This window comes from Phacochoerus africanus, chromosome 2 (assembly GCF_016906955.1).
Source record: "Phacochoerus africanus isolate WHEZ1 chromosome 2, ROS_Pafr_v1, whole genome shotgun sequence".
In the NCBI taxonomy this organism is placed as follows: domain Eukaryota; kingdom Metazoa; phylum Chordata; class Mammalia; order Artiodactyla; family Suidae; genus Phacochoerus; species Phacochoerus africanus.
In genome coordinates this window covers 146,359,409-146,373,469 of record NC_062545.1, presented here as the reverse complement: position 1 = coordinate 146,373,469, position 14,061 = coordinate 146,359,409, and the positions used below count along the sequence as shown (strand labels likewise).

General features: G+C 47.9%; 1 pseudogene; it reads left to right on the top strand.

Annotated features, from left to right (window-relative positions):
- Nucleotides 1–8,539: 8,539 nt before the first annotated feature.
- On the top strand, nucleotides 8,540–9,183 carry LOC125121202 (occludin/ELL domain-containing protein 1-like; annotated as a pseudogene).
- The last annotated feature ends 4,878 nt before the right edge of the window (nucleotides 9,184–14,061 follow it).

The window sequence follows — 14,061 nt, the reverse complement described above, 5'->3', positions numbered from 1 at the left end:
GTGGTTTCTGCAATCAGGAGGCCCTGGTGGCCCATTGCAGCTGATACCACCAAGTGCCCACCAGGTCCACTGCTCACACCTCCACCAGCTTCCATGGCTTCTCCTCCAGGCTTGAACTCCAGCCTCCTGGAGAATCACCCTTTGCATCACTGGGGCCGAGGCAGGTGAGGAGTAAGGAGGGTCTCTTCAGCCAAGTGGGAACTGATCTTCAGAGCACCCTGTGGGATCTGGTTGATCTGGGACTTCACCTGAAACTGCTCACCTTTCTCAGATTCTTCCATGGCCTTGTCCTGCTCCCCCACCCCAATGGTATCTCCTGGGATTTCCTTCCTAGATGTCACTTGCACCAACGTCTCACCTCAGGCTCTGCTTCTCGGGGTCCAGGCCAAAGCTCAAGGGTACAGCAGTGGCCCTAGGAGGCCACCCCCAGAGTCTGGGGCTCTGGCACAAGATGACTTCCAAGCAGAGGTGGGTCAAGGGCTGAGGGGCTCAGTGGCCCCCATTCTGGAGCATTGAGGTTCTGAGAAGCCAAAGAGGAGAGAGGCACAGGACCAGAAGGTGTTTCTGGTGATAGAAGGAGGAGAGAAACAGAAAACGAATGGCTCTGGTGGATCTGTGACTGATTTAGGGCCCAAGAAAGCACTGGCCCAAACCCTCATCTCCTGAAATCAGAGAAGACTAGGGTCGGGCCATTTTAAGAGAAGCAGAACTTGAGGGCTACCCGAATTCACGGCTGCAGTTGTTCTCCTGGGCCAGAGTCAGGGCCCTAATGGGGAAGGAGTGAAGTCCCCTTTGGGGTGGGAGGGTGTCCCCTGAAAGACAGCAACAAGGGTAGAAGAGGAAGGACAGACTCTAGGCTGTGTACCTAGCCACCCACTTTGAGTGGAGAGAGAAATGGCCCAAAGCTGGACGTCTTTATGGGCAGTGGGACGTTGCTTGGTTGGCTGGTTGGGGCCTGTATAACAAGACTGCAAGTTTCCATGGTGGCCACACGGGGATGAATCCATGGGAAGAAGCAGCCTGTGGCAGGATCTTGGTGTCACCCAGAACACCCATGGGAACACCCAGGACTGAGGAAGCACAACACAGCCAGGCAGGCGGGACACGGAAATGTCCCTAAACACCCGTCCCCCACTTGCTCAGGGCACACTCAGGCCCATGAAGATCAGTGATGATGGCCAATAGTGGGCTGTGGCATGGTCTTCCTCTTGCCGAAGCTAGTCTAGTGATCATCCACCCATCAGCCCCCAGTGTGCCACCCTTCAAAGAGACCACCAGCCACTCAGGGGCAGCAAATCACAGCAGTTCATCCTGACTGGGATCCTCATGTATTCTGAGTGGATCAGTATCTCCTGTCTGAACCACTCTTTGAGGACTCCTGGTATCTGACTCACCAACATGGGATCCTGCTCAACATTACCTGGGGCCAGGGAGCCTTCATAGCCAAGGACATGTAAGTCGCGGTGGGCACACGTCTGTGAGATCCAGAGTCCCACAAAATTCCATAGTGACCAGAAGTTTCCGGCCAATGGAGCAGGAGAGAAGCCTCTGGAAGTCGTAGCTGACCTGACATTTAAGCACGTGCCCTGTAGGGCTGGATGTTGCTCCTTAGGGTCCCACCTGCCACCAGAGGTCTATTGTGATGCGATGCTTGTCTCGGAACCAGCAGCCATCCTGGTAGGCCCGACTCCACTCATCATCATCCCCAGGAACAAATATAAGGGAGGAGTGCTTCTCACCACTGATGCTAGGTTTGATGGGTCGACTGAGGGTTGAGAGGTCCTCGTTACCCAATGGAGGACTCTTCCACCAGGAAGATCACGCAGGAGTTCAAGCCACAGCTTCCACCTGATAATTTGGGGCTCCTGATGGCAGGAGACAAGCAGTAAAGAAAAGGCCTTTACTTGGTTGGGGAACTGACCCTGGTGGTCTTGAAGGAACAGAAACAGGAGTGGTGTGCTCAGATCACAGACCCAGCACAGCATCTCTGGGTACCAACTCTGACCAGACAGCATTGCCACCATTCCTGATACGCCTCAGACCCCCCCCCCCCCCAGCAGGTGGAGGTGACCCCGTGAGGCCCAACACCCAGCCAGCAGTGCAGCCACACCTGAGCGGAGTGGAGACCAAATGCCAACAGCATGGATTTGTTTGCTGGGGTAACCATGGCAAAGTGCCATGGAGCGCGTGACTTAAACCACAGAAATGTATTGTCTCACAGCTCCAGAGGCAAGGAGTTCAAGATCAGAGAGTCAGCAGGGTGGCTCCTTCTGCGCACCATGAGGGAAGGGGCTGCTCTGGGCCTCTGTCCTCGGTTCTAGATGGCCTTCTCCTCCCCGCCTCCCCTCATCAGCTGTCCTTTACTCGTGTTTGCCTCTTTGTCCAAGTTCCCCCTTTTGAAAAGGACACCAGTCATATTGGATCAGAGCCCATCCTAACAGACTTATTTTACCGTCATTTTAACCTCTGTAAAAACCTGATCTCCAAGGCTGTGGAGAAAAGGGAACCTGCCTACACTGTTGGTGGGAATGTTAATTGGCACAGCCACTATGGAGAATGGTACAGAAGTTCCTCCAAAAAGTAAAAATAGAACTGTGATATGATCCAGCGATCCCTCTCCTGGGCATATATGTGGAGAAAAACATAGTTTAAAAAGATACATGCACCCAAATATTCAAAGCAGCACTATTTATAATAGCCAAGACATGGGAACAACTTGCGTCCATTGACAGATGAATAAATAAAGAGGATGTATTATGTCTGCACATGGAATATATCTCAGCCATAAAAAAGAACGAAGTAATGCTATTTGCAACAACACAGATGGAACTAGAGAAGTAAGTGAAGTAAGCCAAATAGAGGAAGACAAATATGTGATATCACTTATATGTAGAATCTTCAAAAACAAACAAACAAAAAGATACAAAGGAATTTATTTACAAAACAGAAACAGACTCACAGACATAGAGAACAAACCCTTATGGTTACCAAATGGGAAAGGGCAGGAGGGATAAGATAGGAGTTTGGGATTAACAGATACACACTACTGTACATAAAACAGATGACCAACAAGGACCTACTGTATAGCACAGGGGACTATATTCAATATTTTATAATAACCTATAAGGGAAAAGAACCTGAAAAAATAGATATATATTTATGTAACTAAATCACTTTGCTGTACACCTGAAATGAACACCACATTGTAAATGAACTATACTTCAATTTTAAAAAGACCCTAGGAGTTCTCTTTTGGTGCAGGAGGTTAAAGATCCAGGCCTGTCATTACAATGGCTAGGGCCACTGCTACGGTGCATGTTCAATCCCTGGCCTAAGAGCTTCTATATGCTGTGGGTTCTGCCAAACAGAAACAAAAACAAAAGCAAAAAACCATCTCCAAATATAATCACACTCTGAGCTACTGAGGGCTAGGACTACAGCACAGGAATTTAGATCAGGGGTAGGGGGCGCAGGGGACATAATTCAACCCATAACAGGGAGGGAGATGTTGAATATCCTTTATGGCCTCAGCACCGGCTGCAGCAGCAGGTCTGAAGCTCATCCTACTGACCCTCTCTGGCAAAGCTTCCCTCAGATAATGCAACCAACCAGGCTCTGGAAGAAGCCAGGACAAGAAGAAGTCAATCCACAACAAGAAGCCAGTGACTCTGAGGCACGAGGACTGGGCTCGTCCCCACCACTGTGTGTTCCTCTGCTGGCTGCAACTTGTACCCATGCTTCTCCCTGGAGACCTGCTCTCACACTACTGGAACTGCTTTGGACAGAAAGCTGGATGTGCCCAGGATGCTAAGACCTTCAGAGCAGCCTATAGATGATGTAATAGACAAAATTGTCACCATAACAAAGACCACTGGGTGGGGCCGGTGTCTTCCCCACTTAACAACTGGATTTCTCTGTCCAAATGTCATTGATCCCAGGAGCTAATTTGGGGAAACGACTGACCCAGTCCTCAAGAAAAAAGGCCCTCAAGACTCAGATCCACTGTGTCATTTCTGGGAATGTGGCAGGTGGAAGAGAAAAGAGCTCCCCCAAAGCCACCTCCCAGGACCCAGAGGAAGGCATGGCTTCTTGTTTCTATTGCTGCTGTAACAAATGACCACAAATTCAGTGCCTTAAAACAGCACAAAAAAATACAAAAGAAGAAATACAAATGGCCAACAAACACATGAAAAAATGCTCAACATTGCTATTATTAGAGAAACGCAAATCAAAACTACAGTAGGGTATCAGTTCACACTGGTTAGAATGGCCATCATTAATTAGTCTACAAATAACAAATGTTGGAGAGGGTGTGGCGATATAAGCTGGTACAACCACTTTTGAAAACACTATGGAGGTTCCTCAGAAAACTAAGGATAGAACTACAATGTGATCTAGCAATCCCACTCCTAGGCATATATCTATCTAGACAAAACTATAATTCAAAAAGATACATGCACCCTTACATTCATAGCAGCACTATTTACAGTAGCCAAAACATGGAAGCAAACTAAATGTCCATTGACAGATGAATAGATAAAGATGTGGTACATATATACAATGGAATACTACTCAGCTGTAAAAAAGAATGAATAATGCTGTCTGCTGCCACATGGATGTAACTAAAGATTATCATGCTAAGTGAAGTTAAGTTAGAAAGCAAAGGACAGACACCATATGATATCACCTACATGTGGAATCTAAAATACGACACAAATAAACCTATCCACAAAACAGAATCAGATTTGTAAGCACAGAGAACAGACTTGTTGACAGGAGGAGGGGATTGGGGGAGGGATGGAATGGGAGGTAGGGGTTAGCAGATGTAAGCTATTATACATGGAGGGGATAATCAACAATATCCTACTGTAGAGCACAGAGAACTATATTCAGTGTCCTGTGATAAACCATAATGGAAAAGAATGTATTTTGTAAAAGCGTGTGTGTGTATCACTGAATCACCTTGCTGTACATCAGAAATTAACACATCATAAAGCAACTAGACTTTATTAAAATTTTTTAATAAACACAAACTGAGTATGGTATAGTCCTATAGGTTAGACATCCAACACAGGTCTCACTGAGCTAAAAATCAAGGTGTGGGCAGGGCTGGCTCCGTCTGGAGGCTCAGGGGAGAATCTACATCCTTCCCTTTCCAGCTTCTAGAGGCCTTTCCCATTCCTTGGCTCCCAGCCTCCGTCCTCCATCTTCAAAGCCAAGAAAGCTGCATGTCTCCAGTCCTGCTTCTATATTCATGTCTCTCTCTAACCACAGGTGGGAAAGATTCTTTGCTTTCAATAATTCAAGTGATTAGCTTCTGCTTTCCCAAGAATTTCCCCTCCTAAGGTTCTTAACCATCTACAAAGTATCTTTTTCCTCTAAGGTAAATATTCAGTGTCCAGAGGTTATGATGTAGGCATCTTGGTGGGGGGAATCGTTCTGCCTACACAGTGCACAACTATCTAGAGCTGTCTGTTCAAAAGGATTGGTGTGAGACATAGAGAACAGGCTTGTGGTTGCCAAGGGGTAGAGGGGTGGGGAAGGGAGGGGTTGGGAGTCTGGGATTAGCAGAGGCAAACTATTTATATAGGGTGGATAGACAAGTTTCTACTGTAGAGCACAGGGAACTCTGTTCAATATCCTGTGACAAACTGTAGTGGAAAAAGATATGAAAAAGAATATAAGGAGTTCCCATTGTGGCTCAGCGGTAATGAATCCATTAGGACTCGAGTTTGATCCCTGGCCTCGCTCAGTGGTTAAGGATCCAGTGTTGCCATGAGCTGTGGTGTGAGTTGCAGACACGGCTCGGATCTGGTGTTGCTGTGGCTGTGGTTGTGGCTGTGGTGTAGGCCAGCAGCTACAGCTCCAATTCGACCCCTAGCCTGGCAGCTTCCATATGCCAAGGGTGCTGTCCTAAAAAGACAAAAAAAAAAAAAAGAATATATACATGTATAACTGAATCACTTTGCTCTACAGCAGAAATTTAACACATTGTAAAGCAACTATACTTAAAAAAAAAAAAAAAAAAAGCAGCAGTGTGCATCGTGGTTTAAGCAATCCCAGCCAAGCCAGGACCTAAGCCCCAGGCTCTGACCTCCCCACAGCCTCGGTCTCCTCAACCGTAAAGTGAGGAAATATCATCACTTGCCTTGTAGGATGGTTGTAAGTCTTGAATAGGTGGCACACTTTTGTCTCTAAACCCAGGGACTAGAACGTAAAAAGTGCTGAATCGTGTTGATCATCAATACAGATCACAGTTGCGGCGAAATGGACCCTGGTGGCGGTCTTTGTCTGCCTACCACATCTCTGAAAACCTCCCACCTAAACTCCGGTACAAGTGATTCAAGTCAGACTGAGATTCCTCAACTGAAAAATGGAGTCATTGAAGAACTTCAGAAAGTGGTTGTGAGAATTGATTTCATCATTAATCTTATATTTAAAAATTGTTCCCATGCCAGATACCAACCTGAGCTGCAGTGATGACAGATAGGCTGGAGGCCCCTGGCACATGGGTAGTGCAGGCCTCCTTGGGACAGACCGCAGGGCAGCCAGCACCCATGTGGATGTCCAGGGAGCAGCTCAGGGAGGGTGGGATGGGGCTTTGACCAGGCAAACGTGCTAATGCCAGTGCCCTCCGGCTTGGCTGCAGCAGCTCATTGACTTGTCAGTTCAATGGGCTCACTGGGTCTTCCAATCCTGTTGAAACAATTCTAGGTGTTAAATCTCTCTTTGATAACAGCCAGCATGGGTTCTGTTTCCCCACTTGGACCCTGACTCACACAGTAAGGGTAGGGGGCATTGTCCCCCTGGAAATGACCCTTAGAGATAGGTTCTGGGATGTGGTCGAGTCCAGACACAGCGCTGAGCTCTTGGCTGGGGGAAATGTGCCAGTGACCCAGACCATGCTGAGCATCCCAATCAGTCAAACACCACCTGCTGTTGCTTTGAGGGAAGTTCTTACCAAAGCCAGAGTCCAGGGTGGGGGCAGGGAGGGGGCCCTTAAAGACTGGAGGCGACTTCAAGGACTGTGGGGGGTGTGGCCAGTTCTAACCCAGCAGAAAGAAAATGAGAAACCACAGTTTAAACTTGGAACTCAAGTCACAGAAAACCAGAGAATTTCTATCACACTTCCCAGAGAATCTGTTATCTGCCGTAGCCATAGAGGTAACCTTGCTGAAAGTCAGACATGGGCTTTGTGACTATTGCAGAATTACAATGTCAGGTGAATTCAAAGGCTTGACATCTATCCCATGTGGACATGGCTTTTGAAAGGAGTATGACCCTGAGGTCTGACATTGTCTCCATTGGGTCTGGTTGGAGCTAAGAATCTTGCCCCTTGAGTCTGGGCCTGAGTCTGTTTCCAGCTGGTGGGAACAGCTGCTGGCTCATGTCTTGGGAGACCAGCCTCTCTTGCTTAAAGACCCTGTGTGGTTTCCTCCGCAGACCAGGTCTGACAGTGGGAAATATTTCTGTTGAGATGGTCCCCTGGTGTCCTCGGTGACGGTGGGAGTCCACATGCAAAAAAAAAGTTGTAGCATTTAACTGCCCCAAAGACAAGGGACAGTGTTTGTTGTAATGAGCAGTAAGACAGGTGTCACCAGAATGCTTTGACCCACATGATCTTTGGTGGTGTCTAATGGACCTCAAAAAGTGAAATGAAGGAGTTTCCATTGTAGCTCAGCAGTAATTGACCTGACTAGAATCCATGAGGACTCAGGTTCAATCCCTGGCCTCTCTCAGTGGGTTAAAGGATCAGCATTGCCTGTGAGCTGTGGTGTAGGTCACAGATGCAGCGCAGATCCTTGGTTGCTGTGGCTGTGGCACAGGATGGCACCTGCAACTCTGATTCCACCGTGGCCTAAGAACTTTCATATGCTATGGGTGCAGCCCTAACAAGACAAAAAAAAAAAAAAAAGAATGAAATGAATAACAGCCAAATTTCCAAAGGAAGCCAGTTCCACGACCCAGAGAGCCTTGCTTAAAGGGGAGGTTGATCATCGGAGGAAGGATCCTGCGACATTGCCGCAAATCTTCCTCTGATTCCTCCCTGGAGGGGCCCTGGGCCATTTACTAGGGTCAAGTATGTGCTGGGAAAGGGAAATGCCAAGATCTTTAGAGACTTCTGGACATTGTCTCTGAAGTGATATTAATTTCTAGGAAATGTTTAGGAAAGCAAAATGACCTTATTCTCTACAGTCAAAGTGGGGGCTCAAGGCAGACAGGAGAATGAGGCTTGGGCCCAAATCTGACTCATGGTAGGCTAACTTCTCCCCCAGTTCCAGGATGTATCACTGGGGTGGATATACATGGCCCCTTGCAGAGTCCCCAGACTGACTCCCCTGCCCAGTGGGATGAGGGCCGTCGCCAGAAGGAAGGCTAAGGAATTGCCCTCCCTCCAGGAATCGTAAACTAAAAGAGATGCTCCACTGGGGAAGCTGCGGAGATCACACAGGGTCTGGAGAGACAGCTGCCCCTGGAGTGATCCAGGCCGTTGAGTCCAGCCTATAATTAATGCACAACATGGTCACCAGCACCTGTTCAGGAGCAGACCCAGACCCAGAGCCCCAGACGCTGGAACAGGTCACCTGTCCACCGACCCCACCACGTGTGGTACACAACTCCTTCTCCCAAAAGACTCACCCACCCACCTGGGGGCGCTGGAGCAGCACCTCCCTGAAGCCGATGCCCACTTGGGAGCCCCTCCAGACCTGTGGCTCTCGGGGAGACCTGCAGACCTGCCTGCCTGGCCCTGGTCCCCCATGACTGATGCCTGGAGGCCTCAAACTCAGTGCGCCTCTCCTTCTCTGTCAACCCCAGTCCAGAGCCCACAGGACAAGGCCCAAGAAGACTGTATTTGAGGATGAACTGCCCTCTAGGCCCTTCTGGGCACCAAGAGGTCTATTGGAGCCACCTGTGGGGAACATAGGCCTAGGTCCCATCCTGTTCCTGACCATGAGCTCAAGTACCCACCAGTGAGCAGTGGAAGGGATTGGAGTTGCTATGCTGCAATATTCCAGGACCAGTACACAGGTTCTTGGAGCTTCAGCAGGAGGCGGTCTCCACACAGGCAAATCCAGCAGCTGGAGGCCCTGCTGAACTCACTCCCCACCACCGTGAAGCCAGAAGGAGACCCATGTTGCTGCCAGTGCCTGGAGGGAATTAAAGAAGAAGCAGATGATCTGATGGCCCCTCCTCCAGGAAGCCTTCCCAGAACCTCCTCCCGGACCCCCATGGATACCCCAGATTTCAGCCTGTCCCTTGGAAGCAGGTACTGCCCTCCATCCAGTGGAATAAACACTTATTAAATACCTACTATGTACAGCTTTTTAAAAAATTATTATTGTTGCTCAGTTTATTACATTAATAGTTGTACAATGATCATCATAATCCGATTTTATAGGATTTCCATCCCACACCCCCAGAGCATCCTCCTACCCCCCAAACTGTCTCCTTTGGAAACCATAAGTTTTTCAAAGTCAGTGAGTCAGTATCTGTTTTGCAAAGTTCACTGTGTCCTTTTTTCAGATTCCACATGTCAGTGATAGCATTCGATGTTGGTGTCTCATTGTCTGACTGTCTTCACTTAACAGCTTTTTTTAAAAAAGAAATGGATTTCTTGGGAAATGACAACGGATTGTCATAAACCTAATCTGGTAGAGACTCTGACCGCAGTTGCAGCTCCGGATGTTAGTTTTTTTGTTTTTTTTTGGGGGGAGCGGTTTATTGGTAGAAGTTCCTGGGCTAAGGATCAAATCCATGCCACAGCAGTGACAACACCAGATCCCTACCCCACTGAGCAACCAGGGAGCTCCCCAGACATGGTTTAGAAGTACTCCAGCATGTGAGTACTTGTGGTTGCTAAGGGAGAGGGGGGAAGGAGTGGGATGGACTGGGAGTTTGAGTTTGAGTTTAGTAGGTGAAAACTAATACATTTAGAATGGATAAGAAATGAGGTCCTACTGTACAGCAGGGGAACTATATCCAGTCTCTTGGGATAGACCATGATGAAAAATAATATGAGAAAAAGAGTGTGTATGTATATATGTATGACTGAGTCACTTTGCTGTACAGCAGAAATTGGCACAACAATTATACTTTAATAAAAAAAAAATCAAAACTAAAAAAAATGTTCTTAGGAGATCCCTTTGTGGCTCGATGGTTAACAAACCCAACTTAGGATGCATGAGGATGTGGTTCCATCCCTGGCCTCACTCAGTGGGTTAAGGATCTGGCGTTGCCGTGAGCTGTGGTGCAGGTTGCAGATGCGGCTCGGATCTGGCGTGGTTGTGGCTGTAGCAAAGGCCAGCGGCTGCAGCTCTGATTCGACCCCTAATCTGGGAACTTCCATGTGCCACAGGCACAGCTCTAAAAAAAGGAAAAAAAAATTTTTTTTGAAATCCTTCTGCCAAAAAAAAGAAAGAAAAATGACACCAGCACTGGCCCCTGGTGTGCTTTACATTACTGCACTGTTTCCCCACCCCCTTTCCCCTACTTCTTCCTGTGATCAAAACAGGTTAACATTTTAGTTTCCAAGTGAGAAGGTGACGAGATGACATGATCCTGCACTGATATGGTGGCCAATAAAAGACAGGAGGGAGACATGGGGGGCTGCATGGGATATGACCTGTCTACCCCCTAGACCCACCCACTACCCTCTCCTGTCCCACTCTATGCCTGGGAAGCCGCCCTCCAGGCATTGTGTCCCTGGCTCCCTGGCTTCTAGTTGTTTTGTCCACCAGGAGATGCAGGCAGGAGGCTGGAGGGATGAGGAGGGCAATGTTGGTGGATCTTCCCTAGCCTCCTCCTCCCACAGAACTGTGAACAGACCACATCCTTCCAGCAAAGACACAGCCCGTTTGTCACAGCCCCACCCACATTGCTGGTCTCACTGGATCCCAGCGAGCCTCCCTCAAGGCCAGGAGGTGCTAACGGCCCCTGGTGTTGTTGGCCCCAGAGTGTTAAGCTGCTGATTTCAATAAATGCTGTCCCACCTTTGTACATAGTCCTTTCCCTAAACTCTCGTCATTTACCTTTTTTTTTTCTTTTTATGGCCACACCTGCAGCATATGGAAGTTCCTAGGCCAGAGATCAAAGTGGAGCCGTAGCTGCCAGACTATGCCACAGCCAGAGCAATATCAGATCCTTAACCTACTGATGGAGGCCAGGGATTGAACCCTCATCCTCACATGGACCATGTCAAGTCTTTAACCTACTGATCCACAACGGGAACTCCTCATTTCAAAGGTCCCATCTGCCTCTTGCTGGGACCCTGACTGATTCAAGGAAAAAGACGAATTCATCCACCTAATATTTATTGAGCTGTTATCATGTAATTCATGTTTGGTGCTGGAGAAACCATGGAAGCAAAGCCAGACATACTCAGTGCCCTCCCAGAGCTCTCTGGGAGACAGAGACATTCATCAACGATCACACAAAAAAAGGGAAATGACAAACTAAACACAAGAAGGAAGGGTACATGGTGCTGTGAAAACTTGTGGGAGAGGGGGTTGGGCTTCCCCTACCCTTGAGCCAACATTCCAAGCAGTGAAGACAGCATATGCAGAAGCCTCAGGGCTGGTGGAGCTTAAGAAAGGCTTGTGTGGAGAAGGCTGGAGGGGTGGCAGGGGGTGTGCAGGCACCAGCCTAGGCCTGTGAGGCTCTGTCAGACTTTTCCCTAGTGAGGAATGGGTCACTGGAGCATGTGGCAGGTGGCCTCTCAGCCCTGGATGATGGCACTCTAAAGGTTTATGCCTGACATGATCCCTCCCCTCCCCCTTTGAGTCTGAGCTGGACTCACTGACTTCCTTCTAAAGAACAGAACATGGGAGTTCCCACTGTGGCTCAGTGGCTAATGAAAGTGACTAGGAACCATGAGGTTGCGGGTTTGATCCCTGGCCTTGCTCAGTGTGTTAAGGATCCGGTGTTGCCGAGAGCCTGGTATAGCTCAAAGATGTGGCTCAGATACCGTGTTGCTGTGGCTGTGGCATAGGCCGGTGGCTACAGCTCCGATTAGACCCCTAGCCTGGGAACCTCCATATGCTGCAGGTGCAGCCCTAGAAAAGACGAAAAGACAAAATAAATAAATAAATAAAATAAAGAACAGAACACAGCAGAAGTGATGGGATGTCACTTCTGAGATTGGATTATAAAAAAGACTGTGGAAGTTCCCATAGTGCCTCAGTGGAAATGAATCTGACTACCATCCATAAGGTTGCAGGTTCGATCCCTGGCCTCACTCAGTGGGTTAAGGATCCAGCATTGCTGTGAACTGTGGTGTAGCTTGCAGACATGCCCTGGATCTGATGCTGCTATGGCTGTGGTGTAGGCCAACAGCTACAGCTCCAATTCGCCACCTAACCTCCACTAGCTGTGGGGGAGACCCTTAAAGAAAAAAAAAAAAAAAGGGACTGTGGCTTCCATCCAGATGCCCTCTTGTTCTGTCTCTGTTGGCTCACCAGCTGCCTATGAGGTAACCCTGGGGAAGCCACTGCCAAGTCCACATTCATGAGGTTGCAAGAAAGTGCCCTAGCCCTGGCTAAACCTCAGGGGACTACAGCTCAGCCTAGAGGTCAACAGCCTCACAAGAGACTATGACCAGGGCCCACGAGTAAGCCATGACCAGACTTTCAACCCACAGGAATCGGGGCGGGGGGGGGGTGGTGTAATAAATATTTGTTTTTTAAGCCACCAAGTTTGGGGGTAATTTGTTTCAGCAACAGGTAACTAATACAAACCATATTCCTTGGGGGCTGGTGTATTTCATTCATCCAACAAATAGTGACGATCCATCATATACCAGGTATATTGTAGGTGTTGATATAATGCATTATATACATTTTTTGTAGTTATTTCTTGAGTTTGAAACTAAAGTAACATCAGAGGACAGAGGGGAAATGTCCCCACAGATGCACAGCTCCGCTCCCTCCCCAGGGCTTAGTGTTAAGTTTTGGGGGTACTGTTCCAGAGAGATATGATACATGTACAAGCAAATATACTCAGGTTCACAACACCATTCTGCAACTTGGTTTTTTTCACATAACTATATATCTTAACATTCTATGTCTGTCCAAAGAGAATTTCCTCATTGTTTTTCACAGCTATGTAGAATTTCATATGAATATACCCTTAAATATCTTAACCTGTCCCCTATTTTTTTTTTTTTTTTTGTCTTTTTAGGGCTGGACCCAAGACACATGGAGGTTCCCAGGCTAGGGGTTGAACTGGAGCTATAGCCGCTGGCCTACACCACAGCCACAGCAACTCCAGATCCAAGCCACATCTGTGACCCACACCACAGTTCACTATGGCAACTCCAGATACTTAACCCACTGAGCAAGGCCAGGGATCGAACCTGAGTCCTCATGGATGCTAGTCAGATTTGTTTCCACTGAGCCACAACAGGAACTTCCAGCCTGTCCCCTATTGATAAGCCTTTAAGTTATTTCCAAGCCTTTGTTATAAACAATGGTGTGGAGTTCCCTGTGGCCTAGAGGGTAAGGATTTGGCTTGTCACTGTTGTGGCTTGGGTTGCTGCTGTGGTGCAGGTTTGATCCCTGGTCTGCAAACTTCTGCATGCCACAGGAGCAGCCAATAAACAAAACAAAAAACAATGGTGCAACCAATAATCATCATACAATATTTGGCCCTATAGAATACATTTCTAAAAAAATGGGTCCCAAAATATGCAAATACACAAGTTTGATATGTATTGTCAAGTGACTACAGCACTAGTTGGACAGACACTTCCTAATTTCATGGCCATCAGCAACAGGCAAGAGCACTGGCTTCCCCACAACTGTTCACAGTGAGAGCAAATGTTTTTGTCTTTGCCGACCTGATCCAGGGACTGAAGTTATCCTTCCCATATGATGTGTGAACTTGAGACTCTTTTGATGTGTTTAATAGCTGCAGATACAATTACAGGTGTAATTGTAAAAAAAAATAAATAATAATGAAATTAAACACACACACACACACACACACACACGCACGCACGCACTCTGGCTGCTGAGTGTAGAATGGACTGTGGGGACCACAGCCGACGCGAGGAGTCCAGACGAA